This window comes from Macrobrachium rosenbergii, chromosome 40, assembly GCF_040412425.1.
Source record: "Macrobrachium rosenbergii isolate ZJJX-2024 chromosome 40, ASM4041242v1, whole genome shotgun sequence".
Lineage (NCBI taxonomy): Eukaryota > Metazoa > Arthropoda > Malacostraca > Decapoda > Palaemonidae > Macrobrachium > Macrobrachium rosenbergii.
The window spans coordinates 17,167,666-17,185,165 of NC_089780.1; the positions used below are offsets into that span (position 1 = coordinate 17,167,666).

Here is a 17,500-nt window from a genome sequence, read left to right on the forward strand (position 1 = left end):
TTAATGATTACATTTCAAATTCGAGAAAAAACTGACTACAATGCAGTTAGGAAATCTTGAGAGAGAGAGAGAGAGAGAGAGAGAGAGAGAGAGAGAGAGAGAGAGAGAGAGAGAGAGAGAGAATTATGTGAACGAGTTCTCTGAAATTTTAACAAATTATAATTATTTTCTTTGTTTTTTCATGAAACCGGTGACAAAATTCCAAGCATTATTTCATTACATGATTTCTGTCTCTCCTTCCCCCAACCACCCCTGTCTGTCTATCTGTTTGTCTCAAGCTTTGGTAGTCAGTTTTTTTTTCTCTCTAATTTTCATTATGTTTCATTTATCAAGATGACACCGTTTTAAGGAATGTGCCAAACTTTTGGCGAAACAGGGAGGAATTAGATCATTCTTGATAAAAACCAATCAGGATCATTCAGTGTTTCGTAAATAGAAGACACCGCAATTATTTTAGCTACTTTCTGCATTAAATATCATAATCTATAACTAACTTAATAATTAACGACATCAGATTGAGGTGTTAAACCGTGATCATGTATGGGAGACCATACACTGAAATCAAAGATTCGAAGATGGAGAATAGTGAAAGTAATTACAGGCCAACTTAGATCTTTTGCAGTGATGAACTTCGTATTTGTTTTGGTGCAGGTAAAGAGTTAGAGTAAAAATCTTTGCACACTGTAGCATTAGTAATTTTTTAAAAATAGGTATACAGACTTTTTTTAATATTTTTAATCTGTTTGTTGAACGTCTTACGGTGAGAGAATATTACCCATTTTGAAAAGGGTTTTATAAATATTATAAAATCCTCATATTATATATACATATAATATAAACATATAATAAAGAAAATGTATTTAAACTCCAGTTATTCTCATTTCAAATGAAATACACTAATACACCCCAACAGAATAAGAGCTGATAAAAACAACAGAGCAGAATTTAACGTCACTCATTTCATACTGGAACATAATTTTTCCTAACCAAACAGGAAAAAAAAAAAATTAACTCACAGGCAATAATGGTAACCGGAACTGAAACCTGCATGATCAAAATGATAATTACAATTATGTTCTCTTTCAGAGTGAAATAAAATCATTGTAAAATTCATTGGAATCGGGGACACTTATTCAAACATCAACTGTAAAATAATCACGTTATTCACGAGGGCATGAAAAATGAATTTTTTTCACCAGATAAATCACAGTCGTCCCGTGGTAATGATTCTCTGGAGTTCATAGACTTTGTGGATTATTGGAACTATGTAGAAAGAAAGTGAAAAATTTTATCTATCTCTCCAAGATAGAGAAATGGCATCATAATAGCCAATAATATCAACAAACACTTGCAACAAACGGTGCAAACGGTGTGCGTATGTGTATATATATAAATATATATATTTATATGTATGTATATATATGTATATCTATCTATCTATCTATACACACATGTATATGTATATATATATATATATATATATATATATATATATATATATATATATATATATATATATATATATATATATATATATATATATATATATATATATATATATATATATATATATATATATATATATACAATTTCCCCGTGAATAGACTAATTTCTCTGGTTCTCCAATTTCCACCCACATTTATCAAAACAAGAATTACAAACTAGAGATTAAGTGAGATATTATAAAGATCACAATCACAAACGAAGACACCACACTGACCTCCTTTCAAAGGAATCTCGAAAATGAAAGGAGACCAATATTTCCAAACGAGGAGTTTCTAATTTCTTACTCGGAATAAAACCAGGACGCACAAATCATCCATTCAGCTTCTCCCATAAGCCCCTGTGCTATTGAAAGAGATGGGACACACGAAGGAAGGGGAAATATATACGATAAACGTAGTGGTGTGACGTGTGTGGGGTGGGGGCGCCGGGGAGAAAAAGAACGGAATGAATAAGACTTGAATATTTACGACGACATTACCATAATGGTCAACAAGTCACCTGGACCTGTTCGCTGTGCTCGAATTTAGGTGACAGGTTCTTAAAAGATCACTGCCATTCGGTTTTTTTTTTCCCTGGAGAAGTAGGAGGAGGAGGAGGAGGAGAGAGAGAGAGAGAGAGAGAGAGAGAGAGAGAGAGAGAGAGAGAGAGAGAGAGAGAGGGGCGGGAGGAGAAGGAATATGTGGGAATGGAGATGGAATATACAACTACAGTTTTGTTTTTTGTAGGAATAATGGAGATTAGTATTTAAGTATTCAATTTTTCGTGCACAGGACTCTCATTCATGTTTTAGTCAAAGTTGCTTGTTTTGAAAACCTTTTAGTATATCTATCAATCTCTCTATTTATCTATATACACATACACACATCTATGTATATATATACATATAAATATATATATTTATATATATTATATATATGAATACATACATACATAAATACATGCACACACACATATATATACTGTATATATATATATACATATATATATATATATATATATATATATATATATATATATATATATATATATATATATTTGCCACAATAATCGTTAAAGATCGATTTCACTATAACTCCCGAATAGCTTAGTCCCAAAAGTTATTCAGATTCATGCATCTGCCTTTTGATTATGATTCAGTGACAAACAGTGACCCAGGTATTTAGCAATCATGTTTCAATATAAACGTTAGATATAGCTATCGCTGATGAATTCTAAATTTGGTTAACATTCAGATTTTCCTTCTCAACCCCTCAGGTGGAATAAAAAAAAAATTGGTGAAATGAAACACGAAATACCGAAACCGGAAGCCGCTCAAGACCAGGAGGACATCATTACTTTCCTTCAGCGGATGTTTGGTGTTTATTGGTTGTCTTCATATGTGTGTGTGTGCGTGCGTGTGCATGCGTGCGTGCGTGTGTGTGTGTGTGTGTGTACGTGTGCGTGTGTAAGGGAAATTTAATTAACTAAATTTATTCTAATAATAATAGTTTAGATAAAAAATAATCAGTTTAACAAATGATCCGGTAATCATGAAGACAGCTTGTGTCTGGAATTCTTCTGGAAGCTTTTGTAAAATTGACTATCAGCACCAGGTTACCTTAGCGCTCTCTCTCTCTCTCTCTCTCTCTCTCTCTCTCTCTCTCTCTCTCTCTCTCTCTCTCTCTCTCTGGAGAGGGTTAGGAAATTCTGTCATATAGATCCTACATTCATCTAACCTTCGCTGTACACATCGTAGAGCTTTATAAAATACGTAATGGAATGGCTGTCTCTCTCTCTCTCTCTCTCTCTCTCTCTCTCTCTCTCTCTCTCTCTCTCTCTCTCTCTGGAGAGGGTTAGGAAATTCTGTCATATAGATCCTACACTCATCTAACCTTTGCTGTACACATTGAAGAACTTTATAAAATACGTAATGGAATGGCTCTCTCTCTCTCTCTCTCTCTCTCTCTCTCTCTCTCTCTCTCTGTCCGCGTCATCCAAGTGGTTATACCTTCAAGCCACAAACTGAATGCACATAGCTTTCCTGAATAGTAGGAATGAGATGGGTGCGTTCCCTATAAATCCAATATGTCTTCCCTGACCTAGTCAGTGATTTGGTAGTTCATAGAGAGAGAGAGAGAGAGAGAGAGAGAGAGAGAGAGAGAGAGAGAGAGAGAGAGAGAGAGAGAGAGAGGACTGAATTGAAATCTGTAAACATGTATTCTCTCACACTTATTGTAAACGAGATAACATACATTCTCTTATAGCATCCAAACCTCCTATGGTACATTCAAACAAACAAACAAACCAATCTCTCTCTCTCTCTCCCTCTCTCTCCCTCGGCACTAAAGGACCACATGATCACGACAGTCCCCAGCGAGTCCTATCAGTGACTAATTTGACGCAAGCGGGCCATCGTTGACCTTAGCGAATGCCCCTTGAATACTGATGAGTCGCCATGAACTGCTGTTCAGTGCCCTCTTCTCGTTCTTGCAGTTCAACAACTGCATGGTATATTTCGGCTTTTTGTTTTACGATAATTTTAATTTCATACTACTGTTATTTTAATTTTATATCAGAGTTGTATTATTTCACTATTATTTTAATTTTAGATTAGAGTTATATTTGTACCATTACGTTTAAAAAATTAAACATGTTGATTTGATAACAACACTAGTGTTTTAAATTTAATTTGATTCTGTACGGAAATAGAGAGAACTCTGACTCGTATAAAATATGTTTATTTGGAAGAATATCTATCGGGAAACCATTAAACGCACTGGCCAATCGATCTATTATGTATAACATATTTCTTTGATTTATATTGACTAATAAAGTCTCGAAATAAAAATAAATGTCTCCGTGTTCCATTTATAAATCGTTCAACTGCAATACCTATGAACTGAACTGAACTGAACTGAATACAGAATTTAGGCCAAAGGCCAAGCACTGGGGCCTATGAGGTCATTCAGCGCTGAAATGGAAATTGACAGTAAAAGGTCTGAAAGGAAAACCTCGCAGTTGCACTATGAATCAATTGTTAGAAGAGGGTGGAGAGTAAGATGGAAGAAAGAGAATATGAAAGGCGGTTCAGTAAAAGGAACGAAAGGGGGTTGCAGCTAGGAGCCGAAGGCACGCTGTAAAAAACTCTAAGTAATGCCTACAGTGCACCGCATGAGGTGCACTGACGGCACTACCCGCCCCCCCCCCCCCGGGGGCCAATCCATATGAGGAGGAAATGTTTGGAACTGAAAGGAATTAATACATTTCAAGTGCAAAATTCTTCATGAAGTCTTTCGGCTTAAGTACATGCTAAAAGCAACAGAAAGAGTGAAAAAAGGAAACTAGATATTTAATGAATAACGCATGAAAATTACGAAACAAGTACATAAAGTTTACCACGATAATTAAGTCGATGAAACTAGGACCCACTAAAATGTAACATTGCGTCAACGTGTGGCACTTGGTTTGAGAGAGAGAGAGAGAGAGAGAGAGAGAGAGAGAGAGAGAGAGAGAGAGAGAGAGAGACTTGCATTAGAGGAAAAGCAGCTAAAAAAAAAATGCTACTGTCGCAGTTCCCAGGAGATTTGTGGCACGACGACGGCCGATGGTTCCAGAATCCTAACAAGGTTCTGGAAAACCAGCGGCACTTTTAATAAAGTCAGGGGCGACTCCTGCAGATCTGAACAAGCTGAGGTGCATGTGGAGGGGGAAAATCAGGATGTAAATGAAGTTTTCTGTCATTTTTCAGATGTTTAGACGCAACAGGAACGTGAGGAATGCTGAGGACTTCAGTTTACCGTAAAAGCTAGAGTTTTGTAAATGTTTGGACCGCGAGCCTCGACTTAGGCTGAGTAATCAGCGCCACACTTTGGTTAATTTTCTAGATACGGGTCTTTCGGAAAACCTAACCAGTTATTGATAATTCAGAGACTTAATTTTGGTAAAATTGTTCTTAAAAGCGAGACAGTTATCTGCGTATCACGCCAACAGAGAGACGAGCAAACTGACAAACATACCAACAGAAAAGCAAAGTTCCTAAACAAAAGATAACGAGAACAGCTTGATGCAAGTATGGTTACTATAGATGATGAATTGTCTTGACTGAATATGTCCAGTATGAATACCTTTCGTGAAGTCGTGTTGTGAAAAAACTGAAATTACTCCTTTCATTGGCTAAATCTTTAGAGTTGGAGCTAGCTAATCGGTTTACAGACTTCAAATTTACATTCGTTTGAGAAGTCGTGATTTTCAATAACCTAGTATTGCCAGGAAAATGTATATCAGTCTTCCTGCTAGTAACATGCAAGATGAGAGAGGTTAAAATCTGTTGTAATTACGGCGTGGACTGTAATTCCTGCTGCATTTTTCATACCCCGGCTCAGTGGCACGAAAGCTCATTAAGAAGTCCTTTTTCCCAGGGACTTCGGTCAAACTCAGCGTCAGTCTCACATACATATGCTCTGTTTAAAGGTGAGCCGACACTACAATCAAACATGTCATAAACACACGTCGGTAACTTGCCGCACACATATCACAAACAGGTTGACTACAAGTTCACGACCTATTGGTAGGTCCTAACTACAGCTTTATACGATTACCCCACATTGGCCAAAGATTTGTTCTCCTGAGATTTGTCGTTGGCTTGTCTTCAACATGTTTGTGATATGTGTGCGATACGTTGCCGACTTTGTTTACGACATGTTTCACTGTCGTGTGACGCATCCGAAGACCTACTTTGTTGATAAAACGCAATAATGGGACAGAGAATAAACATATGCTTCCAGAATAGCAGAAATTCCTATCTAAGGAAGGAAACGTGGACGCATAAAATTGTAGGCTTGTCAAGTGATAAGAGTTAACTCACCTCTGGATTAAAAAAAAAAATGGTTTCTCTTAAACTTACCTTGCTGCTGAGGAAGGAGTTACGCAATCAGAAGGAAAGAATGGATTTGTAGCTGTTATCTCCTCATTATCGAGGCCACGGATCATGAAAAGGTCTGGCTACGGCGTGGATTGTTCCTGAAAGTAAACGTGTATTTAATTTCCTGGTGTATTGATTTTCCATCAGCTAAAAATAATTCGAAGGAGAAGGTCTGATTTCCTTGTCGGTCGTTCTGAATTTAAAATACCCGAAGGAAAAATAACAGTTTGATAGAAATGGAATATGGGAAATAGAACTCTCAAGAAGCCAAATTTGTTAAAATACATTTTGAAACGATTACTTTATAAGATAGTTAGCTCTAAAAAGAATTTCAGAAATTTAATCTAAACATTCTGTCAATCGATCTATAGGAGTGGGAATTAAAGCAATTCATCTTTCAGGATTCTTTAAAATAAACTTCATTATACCAGGTACATATACAGATATGCTTTCTAAAAATATAATATATATATATATATATATATATATATATATATATATATATATATATATATATATATATATACATATATATATATATACATATTTATCTGGTGGCATTAACATTGCTTGAATATTTAAAAAAATAGATATTTATTTTTCACAAATTTACAACTGACGGAAACCACAAACCGGTTCAAATTCATAAGTAAGAAATGCGTGGAAATTCAGTGACCGAATTATTTACGAAATGCTGCGGCTTATGGAATGCACTTAACGCTCTAATTAACTCGCGGTATTGTTTTGTACTCGTATTTCAAATGGCATAAAAAGGCGGCATTTTTGGTGCGATGACTTTGATACTACAGTGGGCTTCTACTGTGCCTTTCCGATTTCAAAGCATGCCATCGCTGGACTGAAAGATTAAACCAGGTAAGGTTTATTTGTATCATATAACATTAACAAAAAACCACAGGGCTCTCCATGACTAAAATAAAAAAAAAAGCTGACTAGCTATATAAATTACCAGAGTTCATAACCAGAACTTTTTAATAATCACTAACGTTTTAGGCGAAGTTTTTCTGTCACTTAGTTTTGTAATTACCTGTGGTTTATTTTTTTACGACACTAATTATGTTATGATTACAGCTCAGATATGAACAGTTTTGGTCGATGCGAAAGTGTTTTGGTATATTTTAAAAGTACAGTGTATATGGAATGATGCTACATAAAAGCCTGATAAATGCAGGTATAAGGACTTGTGGTAAACACTAAGCAGATGTTAAAGATGGACCAAAATTTTAAAGTTTTTTGAAGTGCAATGTTAGGTAGAGATAACTGGGTTGATAAGTTGGTATATGAGGTGTAATACTCAAAATTCAAGCTAAGATGTGTAACTGGGATGACATGCTGAGTATATGGTATGGCAAGGGATTTAGAGCAAAAAAGACCTTTTGCCAAGACACGGTGAGAAAGAATGGAATATGTTTATAGATGGTCGGCAACCTGACACAAAAATTCTCTACATGTGTGACATTGGGGATGATACTCCATCCAGCAGGGTAGTCCTTGAACAGGGAGCTCAAGAATGAATGTGGTTAACTTCACTGGCTTATTTTAACAATGATAATTATTTAGATTATAGAAGCTTCCTATAAATAACTGAAATATTTACAGGAAAATTAATCGTATTCTGCAATCCCAAATTTACATTTCTGAACGAAATGCCTTTATAATGTCCACAAAGAAGTTAATGGAAGGGATACATATTTATCTGAAACGACAGGCCTAGATTTACGGAGGGAACAAAAGATCTTGATTGCTCATTCATAACTTGAAAAGGCCTCGCATAATAACAATTCAGGTCCTGTCACCCGTGTTTCCAAAGTTTCAAGTTTTCTTAAGAAGTCGACAGAATTGGATTAAGAAGAGAGAGAGAAGGCGGAGGCAAAAATTAATGGCAGAGTTTATTTATGTTCTTACGGAAAATTTTGGAAATTTAAACATAACTTGAAATAATTTCCAGTTACTAAGCAATGGATCACTCTCTCTCTCTCTCTCTCTCTCTCTCTCTCTCTCTCTCTCTCTCTCTCTCTCTCTCTCTCGTTTTTAAACTTCCTTTTCCTCTTTCACAGCTAGTGGCTATTGAACTGAGACAAAATACAGTGGGAAATTTCAATGAAATGTATCTCATCATAGTTATTGATAAAATATTTTTGTCTGAAGGTTCGATTTGCTTCATTTCATGCCAAATACATAAGTTACTCTAATTAAAAAAAGCAACTGAAAAATTCCATAGTCCATTAGTTACACTCTTCTAATAAAAATGCCGGAAATTAAAAACGTAATATTTTTTCTCGGTGATAATAATTTTTCCTTATTCACATAAAATGTTTTGTTTTCAGAATTCTTTATTCTCGGCTAATTTCATAATTTAAGATTACTGCATTTATTTTTAAGTCACTAAGTAAACAACACTATAAAAACCGACCTCTCTTATATGCTATAGTCGATCACAGATATGAAATGGTTTCTATGAAAACTCTTTGTTATCTGCTAGAAATTTATAATTACTCCCCTTTAGGAAAATCATAATTATTTTGTATTTTGTTTTGATTGCCTGTCAGTCTGATGGCTAGATTATACAAAAACTGCAAGCGGATCATATACTTCCCAAAACATTGTACGGGCATTTATCGTAAAATCTTCATCCATTTATCGTTTATGTATGTATGTATGTATGTATGTATGTATGTATGTATGTATGTATGTATGTATGTATGTATGTATGTATTTATTAATTTTTTATTTATATTAGGGCACCCAGCTGGTTTGACGAATTTTTGCAAATAGCAAATCTACATCAGTAGTCACCAGATTTTATTTCATTATGGCGTAGTCGCCAAATGAATTTTTCCACACATAATAGAATAATATATTACGCGAGGTATGCTGTTTGTGTGCATGTGTGTGTCTCGGGTAGGAAAAAATACGTATTTTTTTTCATTTTACTTAGAAAAACTCTCTAAAAATCTATGACAATAACAACAATGTAATTAAATAGGTCTTAATTCTTTACCAGTTTTTAATATTGAGCTATTTCTTTAGAATTCATTTCTTACTCTATAAATCATGACAGGTGGACGAAAGCGTTATTATTAAGGCCGAAGATTGAGTGAAAAAACCTACTACAAATAAAATATTAAGAAACTGAATCGCATTCTCCAAAAGGGGAAATTAGTAACTTCTGTTTATAGAGTTTTCCATATTTATATAACTTTTCTATTTGCACAATATGTAATTTGACTGAAGGCAACATCACAATTTCGGACTGTAATCAACGACAGGTGGATTGAAATGTTATTTCTAAAAATTTAAATGAGATATGAAGGTCTGTTGTATATAGATTTACACACACACACACACACATATATATATATATATATATATATATATATATATATATACATACATACAAATATATATGTATGCATATGTATATCATGCATACATACATATATATATATGTATATATGTATTTATATATATAATATATATATATATATATACATATATATAGATATGTATACATACATATACAAATATAAACTAAATCCCTTTCTCCAAAAGAGGAACTCCGTATCTCCTGTTTACTGAGGAGCCAAACCTGGGAGGAGAAGAAGAAAAACCTCTCTCTCTCTCTCTCTCTCTCTCTCCCGACGTCTCTCGATATGATTGGAGGAGACAAGGTGGTTTGAGCGTGAAGGCTTAATTAGTGGTCGATTAAGCTTAATGAGGAGGCGGTAAAAGGGAGGCGGGGAGGAAATTGCTTACTGTGGACAAATTATTCTCGATTCGCTCTGTTTTACAAGGGAGTGAAAATGCGCTCGTTTCTGTTTAATGGGATGAAATAATTCTAAGCATCTGAATATTTTCTTTCTTTGTGTCTTCAATAATGTCTATAGAACGTTGTTTTCTTCCAGATTCTGCTATAACTGTAAATTGTCTAAATCTCAAGGAATAGCCATAAGACGTTCATAATTTCCCTTGAGTTTCCTTATAAATAATAAACGTACACACACACACACACATATATACAATATATACATATATAGTACCTATAGAAAATAATAGAGGCTTTATTTCGAATTTTCTTGGAATTTTGACTCACTGCGGTAAACTTCATTATCATCATCATCATCATTATTATAATAATAATAATAATAATAATAATAATAATAATAATAATAATAATAATAATAATAATAATGACTAAACAAAACAATTTTGAGTTCCTTCTCACTGTTACGAAATATAGGATTATTTGGGTAGAGAACGATACACTTTGACACTATGTTATTATTAAATAAACAATATCTGAATATACAAGGTACTTTTCTAGATAAGCTCCACGGTAAGAACCACTAATGATAAAAATAATAAAAAATACACAGGATATAAACTCGACGCTAAAAGACCTCTTATAGGCACTTTTCAAGTTTCTCCGGGAGCCATTTATCCTCCTCCCAGATAAAAAAAAAAAAAAAAAAAAATCTGCACTTGCTACACAAAACCGTGCTGAAGCCACCAGGAGGGAAGCTTCAATGAACCATGGGATCATTATTCCGTCACCTATATTCGTGAATATCGAGAGTATCCAGGTGCTTCTTCGGTCGTTATGGTAATGTTGCTATAAATATCAGAACCTCTTCTCCGGTTTTTATGTCACCTCACGCCAAAGTCACCCCTCCAACGCTTTGGATCTCTCTCTCTCTCTCTCTCTCTCTCTCTCTCTCTCTCTCTCTCTCTCTCTCTCTCTCTCTATTTTCTAGTTCTCCCGTCCTCATTACCACACTAAATTTCCTACCGGATATGTCGCCCAAATCTTAAGATCTAAAAACTAACTTTCTTTAGCCATTTTGATGTGTTTCGATGGTGAGATGTTTTGTATAGTTACATAATTAACCGATGGGTTTTCCCGTATAAAAGAAAAGGGAATAGTGTTTTCTCTTATGAAAATAAAGATGTCGTCTAATAAAGGAATTTAAAATGACCCATCTTAAATTTTTTTTGTTACCTAGAAAATATTATTGTACTTATCCTTAATTAGTATGACGATATATTTTGCTTTAATGACCAGTACTAATATCTAGATAAAAAAAAGAGAGATAATTTAATATTGCCCCCAAAAAACACACGAATTCAGAGTTTCATTGATAATATTAAAGTTTGTTCCTTATTCAAGACAGTGGAATTATCGAAGTACAAACGATGTTATTCCCAAGATATTCCAAAGGACAATGGATATATGTAATGACGTGGCATAAACGAAAACAATACATTAGCACAATAAAAGTAAATAAACGAGACGAATACTCGTTAATCGTGGGACGAATACTTAATTAAAGACTCTGTGATAAATGGGGGCATTCCACTTCATCATAAAGCGCTGGTGAAGGAAGGGAGGATAATTATAATGGCTATTCAAAGTTTTCTCATATTCATGATACTTTTTCGTGAGATAATGGATAATTGGTGAATGAGAATAATGGCACTTAGATATTCTTTAACGAGGTCGCATGGTATTTTAATGTTCTTATTGTCTAAGAAATTCACACCTAAGATTTCTGCATCTAATATTAAATTATTGTGAGAGAATTATGGTTTTGATTGTAAATAATAATTCTGGTTCCTTATTTTAAAGATTAATGCCTATAAAGAGTTAGGTACTCTCTGAGTTTTAAAACAGTGCAAGCATACGTATAATATTAAAAAAACCGGTTTGTAGGTAACAATTTTAGCTGAGGTAAAAATTTGATTATGCAAAGTAATATAAACAAAGTAAAACTGTAAATTAAGATATTGGATTCACTGGAATTAGTTTCCATTCAGATTATGTAAAAGAATTTTGTTTTTATTTTTTCTAGGACGCACAAGGGCAAACAAAAGAGAACTTTGTTTACGTGTTCTTGAAGGCTTTGATTAGTAATATTCTAAATCTATACTGGCTAATCTGATATTAGAGTTTTAAAAAGTATCTCTTTGAATTACTTATTTCTAAAAATAAAGGCTTAGCAAATTTTACCTCTTTGCATTTTTAATGAGTTCAACAATCTCTCTGAAAAACCTAATCCCCTTTGTTATCCAAGTTGTAGGATTTTTGCAAGATATACATACATAGAGAGAGAGAGAGAGAGAGAGAGAGAGAGAGAGAGAGAGAGAGAGAGAGAGAGAGAGAGAGAGAGAGAGAGAGAGAAGCCTCTCCTTCTACGTATTGCAGCAATATTTTTGAATATTCAAACCTTTCCCTATATATGTAAAAATTTTTACACCCTCAATGTCATTTTATAAAAATGATTATATCTTAAAATTTTCGAATGTAATTATAAATACTTCCTCATTCCACCTTCTTCCACATGGGGCCGAATTGCATTTATTCAACAGCATACCCTAAGTGGGGCCCACGATGAAATATTAGAGGCATGAACGCAATAAGTATACCTTAGTTTAACCAGACCACTGAGCTGATTAACAGCTCTCCTAGGGCTGGCCCGAAGGATCAGACTTATTTTACGTGGCAATATGACATACACAATAGAGAATCAAAGGGGAGTGCCGTCATCAATTGTCTGTCTATCGAACAGGAACTGAGTCAGCAGCAACCCGAGGCAATCAACAACTCCCTAATGTTATCAGTGACTTAACGACATTCGCCTTAACTTTTTGTCAATCAAATTTCCAGTTCAGGAAAATCTCACAGGGAGAGAGAGAGAGAGAGAGAGAGAGAGAGAGAGAGAGAGAGAGAGAGAGAGAGAGAGAGAGAGAGAGAGAGAGCAATTAAACTTGATGGTTTTCTTGCATTTTGTATTGATATCTGACTACAATAATCAAATGCCCCGGGCAATGTTCTGTTAACTGTTCAATATTGCTGATTGCCATTTGAGGTATAATCTTTTAAATCTAAAAGTGTTCTTTTAGGCTGTATATTTTTTGTATTTTTTCAGTTATTGCATTTTATAATATATTGTCAAAAAGCGACCACGGTTTACATAGCACAACTATGATTGGTTGTCAGCAATAAATACATACAACTACATAATGTATTACTTAGTTAAAATAAAAATGAAGCGTGTTAAAATGTATGTAATATCAGTGATGGCATCATTCATAAAAATCGTAAAAAAATAAAAATAATTTTGCCCTAAAAGATTATATTTTTAACCTTTTCTGTTACAGGAGTACCAGTGGGAACATCGGATTTTCTAATATATTAAATGGAAGGCATGCTACCCGAACATAATTTAAAGGTTCTGGATATTCCTGTTTTTTATATATATAAAACATGCAAAATTCTTCATATATTCCATTTATAACAATTCAAATAAGTGAAAAGGGAAGTAACAGAAACCTCTATTAAATTTACAGACTGAATCTTTGTGATAATTTATTTTTATGTATTAATTTCTACATTGCTTAAGAACTGTGTTTTTTTATTTTTTTTTATTTTAGCTTTCATTGGCAGCTAGGCATCTTACTTAATTAGGTTTCTGTACATAATCAAATGGATCTCTCTCTCTCTCTCTCTCTCTCTATCTTTGTGTTTGTAAAGCCTATCACATATTAGAAAATACTCTCAAGTTCACTAAGCTGGTATCATAAAGAACTACCATGTCTATAGTGAATTACTTCTCATATCTCTAATGAGGAAATTACGAGCTCTGACAAAGAAGACAGCCTGACCTTTGCTTTACGTTTCCAGAGACGAAAGAAAGTTAACGTTTAAGCTTTTTTTCCCCAAGTTATTTTCCCTCGTCAATTCCACTTTCTTAAATCACAGCAACGAAGGCCAAGAAAAGGTGAACCCGAGCAGTAAAGGAAAACGAGGGATAACAGGCAACTGTCAGAATTTTCCCTTCTGCTTTGAACACTCATGAGAAAACAAACAAAAAGAAGGGAACGCAATCCTAAAATAATCATAATTTATATATATCACTCCCCCCGCCATCTATAATCCACAGGCATTTCAATTTCATTCGGTTTCATTCACACCTTCACGTATGTGATTCATGACTGTAAATAACAAATAACAATACCAGTATTGTTTCTCACGACGATTGCAGTGACTTACTGCATGCCTCGCCAAATTGCCCAACCTGGAGTGCTTAGTTTACTGCTTGTCAATATTATAGTTCTATTGCCACTCGCGTGGTTATAAATGCCAGGAGCTTTCTCAGAGAATTCCCTAGGGACTGCTTACCTATCTTTCTGAAGGAGAAATAGGTGAATCAAGCAAAGAAGGACAGAAGGAAGAAAAGGAAGACTTTTGAGAAAAGAGAAGAAGGGGAATATCTTAGGGCGGTCTACAGTTTCCGTGTCCATAGTTAGCAAATTAGATAAACTTAAGTATTTTGGGTTTGTTACATGGCAAGAGGAAGCAGTTATCTCTCGTAAACATAACTTATACATGCTGGGTTTTATCGTGACTTTTGATTTCAAAAAGGAAGGAGAGATAATCGAAATACTGCAGTTATTTTCTTTCGATTCTTTGCTAGGTTGATATGACTTGAAAATGATTTTGCACTCTAGTGCAATAGAAGATTCTTAGGGGCTAAAATCAAATCAAGTTGCCATTACCAAATGTAAAAATCAGTAGGAAAAAATTGTACAATTAGAGAATTAAAATTGCACTATAAATCAGGAAATAAATAAAATCCCTTCATAATTTGTGAGCTACGAAACGTGAAAAATGAAAATAATATATAAAGACCCATACAATAGTGATACAGTGGTTAGGACGCTCGTCTAACCAATGAGAGATTTCAGGTATGGCAACCAGTCGATTTATAAGAATCTCGACACATTTTTCTGTACATATTTCTGCTTTAGCTCACCTAAATAGTAGAATTACCTTCCCGATATTCGGCTGACAATGAAACTGGTTAAAGAATAAACCATCCCCTTTGGAAAAGAACCCGGAGATAAACCGCTTTCACTTTGAAAGTGGGGTTTGTGATTGGGAAAATAACCATTTGATATACGCAGATGAAGCCTGGCTGTTTGGGGAAGGTAGGGAGATGGGGGTGGGGGGTTTGGAGAGGAGGGGTTTGGGAAGGGGGTGGGAGAAAGGGGAAGGAAACAAGAGAGTGATGTCACAGAATGATGGAGACTGCAGGAGGGGAGATCTGACACATTCGAATTGCCTTGCTTCGACCAAAGTGAGCCAGTGAACGTATGGACATTTTTCTATTCATGTTTAACGGAAGGAAATGATACAATATGAAAATAAAACGAAATATTTAAAAAAAAAAGGAATATTTTCTTCGTTATAAAGACTGAGCTCCAATGAAAGAATTTAATTTGCAATATGAAAATTGAAAGAAATATAAATTATTTACCATTATATGACTCGTATGTTAAAATGAATTTTTTTTCACTGAATTCTTACTTATTTGCATACTGCCTTTGTCGACCAAATAATCAATTGTTCTTTTCTGTTTTCACGAATCTTGTTATTTCAAACCTGAAATTTAATAAAAAAAAAAAGGTTTCTTTATATACTAACAATTTCAAACTGAAAATATATATTAATTGTAATTTAATACAATGTAGAAACGAAGGAGAACCATCATTTGACTTCTGACTACGGTCAATTTCAACCCCACTAATGTAATGAACAGATATTTCCTTAAATACTACCAATTTTAATCTGAAAATCTTATGTTACCTGTGATTTAATTCATTTGAGAAAAAATTAAGGAAAGACATTACTGGATTTCTGACTGATGTCGATTTAAAACCATTAACATAATGAGCAGACCTTTCCTTAAATACAACCAATTTCAGTCTGGTAATCCATGTTAACTGTGATTTAACTCATTCGAGAAATTAAGGAAAGACACGGCGAAAAGACATTCGGTTTCTGAAGCGGTCGAAACAAATGCTCGAGCGTAGCTTTTGTTTTAGTTTCTGGCCATAATTAGTGACCCTTCTAACGAGAACCGAACTGACATTCCCAACTGTTGCGTGATTAATTGAAATGCGCTAAGTTTGGCTTCGAGCAACAATGGAAATTGTTTTGCCATTTACTCGAGCACACACACACACACACACATAACAGTGATTCATACTTGCGCGTAGCCTGGGTTGAAATGATGCATTTTTGTATGATTAGTTTAGCTCTCAGTGAGAGTGTGACTAAGCCTATTTAAAACAGTGTTTATCATTAGGATGATTAGTTAAGCTGTCAGTGAGTATGGTTAAGACTATTGAAAACAGTGTTTGTTTTTATGAAGATTAGTTAAGCTTTCAGTACGAGTAGGGTTAAGTGCATTTTGAATAGAGTGTTTGTTCGTATGAACTTTTGATATTTAAAAACTCTGATAATCTTACTCATTAAGGGACACATACAGTTCTTGTGTTTTAATAATTTTCTTACATATTTTTTATCTTATTGATTTGTTAATATATTTTTTTTACTAAGTGGTCTCCTCTTTCTGCATTTCTCTTTATCTTCTGTTACTTCTTTCTAATGAACACCATATTCTTTGGAAGATTGAATTTCATGTCAATGGCTCTGTGGGCTTGTTCTTTATGAATAGGGTTCATCATCCGAATAATAATAATAATAATCATAAAATTAAATATAGATCATACACAAACGATAAAAAATGGTGAATTTTAGTTGGAATATGCACTAAAGTGTTCAATATAGCTCTCTCTCTCTCTCTCTCTCTCTCTCTCTCTCTCTCTCTCTCTCTCTCTCTCTTTCATCCCGTCTTCCGCTGCAATTTTCTTCATGTGAATGGTCCATAATATAACAAAGAAAGATTGCACAAGGAAGGATAAAAGAGGTTAATCCTGCTATCTCGATCAGTTAGCAGTTTTTTATTTTCTATATTTTTTGTTTTGTTTTAGTGGCAAATGCAACATTTCCTTTTGCAGAAAACACCACCAATAGGAGTTCACGTCTAAACTTACGCAAAAATATTTCTTTTGTCTGTCTCTACATTCGCTCTTCTGATCCATTTCAACACAGGTAAAGATGGCGTGAGAGAGAGAGAGTAGTATCATACAATTTAAAGAAAAAAACTCCTTTTTTTGGGGAGGGGGGAGAGCGAGTTAAGATAATAGCAAAACTTCGAGTCCTTATTTTCG

At 34.3% G+C, this 17,500-nt stretch overlaps 1 protein-coding gene across 1 annotated transcript in view; it reads right to left on the minus strand.

Moving 5' to 3' along the window:
* Positions 1 to 17,500, minus strand: part of LOC136826333 (uncharacterized) — a 512,729-nt gene that overhangs the window by 115,040 nt on the left and 380,189 nt on the right. Inside the window, exon 9 of the mRNA XM_067083586.1 lies at positions 6,389 to 6,504. The gene's annotated coding sequence lies outside the window, so the exon portion shown is untranslated. The remainder of the gene's footprint in view (positions 1 to 6,388; positions 6,505 to 17,500) is intronic.